General features: G+C 38.2%; 1 protein-coding gene across 1 annotated transcript in view; it reads left to right on the forward strand.

Moving 5' to 3' along the window:
- Nucleotides 1-1,799, forward strand: part of LOC102818791 (cytosolic carboxypeptidase 4-like) — a 1,058,651-nt gene that overhangs the window by 844,763 nt on the left and 212,089 nt on the right. The window lies entirely within an intron of this gene.

Genomic DNA, 1,799 nt, shown 5'->3' on the forward strand with positions numbered 1-1,799 from the left:
GTTTCCAATCTTTGCGGGAGCAGAAAATCTCATCTTTCTCTTATGGAGTGGCTGGCAGGCTTAAACCTCAAACCTTGATGCTCACAATCCTATGATGGCACACCCATGTGAATTCTGGACAATGAATGAGGAAGAACATAAAAGAACTAATTCATTTGAATTAAGGTTTTGAAAAAGAATATTAAAATACTATGGGCTGAAAGAACAAACAAATCTGAGTTGGAAGAAGTATAACCCGCATGCTCCTTAGAAAACCAAGATGGTGAGACTTTAACTCTCATACTCTAGAAATATTATCAGGAGGGATCAGTCCCTGGAGAAGGATATCATACTAGGTAAGGTGGAATATCAACAAAAAAGAGGAAGACCCCCCGCCCAACAACATGGCAAACTTTCATACTCTTGATTGATAAATCAAGGTGCTCTTGATTGACAAAGTTGAATGCTAATGTTAACTAAATATACAAATTAAACTTGTTTCTTTGTGTTTATTTAACTATTTTGTGTGGTGTGTGGATTGAGTGAAGGCTTACAGAACACATCATCAGTCCCACATTGAATGAACCATATACTTCACGTCATTACAATGAGTGCAATTCTTTCCATGTACCATCAGTTATAATATTTACCTTCATTCATTTCAAATCTTCTGCTCCTCCATGTGTGCTTCCACTACTTCATCTTTCCTGTGCCAACTTCCCTCTTGTAGACTGCCTTCCCCATATTCCAAGTTCACATGTGCCTACCCTCTACCCCATGAATAATTTTTCCTTCCTCCCACCCTGGTAACCAACATAGACTGTTTCTTTTAGCAAGAAAACCCTTTCTTAACTTTTTACATCAGTAGTCCCATATAGTATTTGTCATTGTGATTGACTAGTTTCACTCAGCATGGTGTGCTAGAGGTTCATCTACGGTTTTCACATACTCAACATTATTCTTCAACATTCTATAAAATTCCACTGTGTATATGTACCAAAGTTTGTTTAACCATTCTTCTATTGATGGGCATTTACTATGTCTTCATGTTTTTGTTGTTGTGAATAGCAATTCACATATTGTTAAGTGCTGATGAGTCAGTTCTGACTCATACCAACCCTGTGTACAGAGTTTCTGAGGCATGGCTGGTGAGTTTGAACTGCTGACCTGTGATTCAAGCACCCTTTTGGTCCATGTTTGTCCTATAGCACAACAGCAATGAGCATGGGTGTGCATATGTCTAGTCATAGCATGGTTCTCATTTCTTGAGGATATATACTAAGTAGAGGCATTGCTTGGTCATATGGTATTTCTATTTCCAGCTTTTCCAGGAACTGTCTTACTGTTTTCCACAGTGGTTGCACCATTTTACAGTCCGCCCCCCAGCAGTGTAGGAGGGTCCCTTTCTTTCCACACTCACTCCAGCATTCATTGTTTTCTGTTTTTATGATCTTTATTATCAATGCTGAGGTAAGACAATATCTCATTATTGTTTTGATTCACATCTTTCTTAGTGTGGCACTGTAGGATTACCACTGGACTGCAAGCCACAAGGTCCGCAGTTCAAACATACTATCTGCATCTTGGAAACCCTATACATGGTCACAATGAGTCTCAACCGATTCAATGGCAATTAACAACAACAACAACAAAGGCTAATGATCTTGAGCATTTCTTCTTATGTTTGTCAGCTGTTTGAATGTCTTCTTGAATGAAATATCTGCTTTGGCCTCTGTGCATTTTTAAACTGGATTATTTTACTTTTTCTTGTTGAGGTGTTGCTGTTTATTATATATTTTAGAGTAGTCCCTTACCTGATA

Source organism: Chrysochloris asiatica, unplaced genomic scaffold (genome assembly GCF_000296735.1).
Source record: "Chrysochloris asiatica unplaced genomic scaffold, ChrAsi1.0 scaffold00101, whole genome shotgun sequence".
Lineage (NCBI taxonomy): Eukaryota > Metazoa > Chordata > Mammalia > Afrosoricida > Chrysochloridae > Chrysochloris > Chrysochloris asiatica.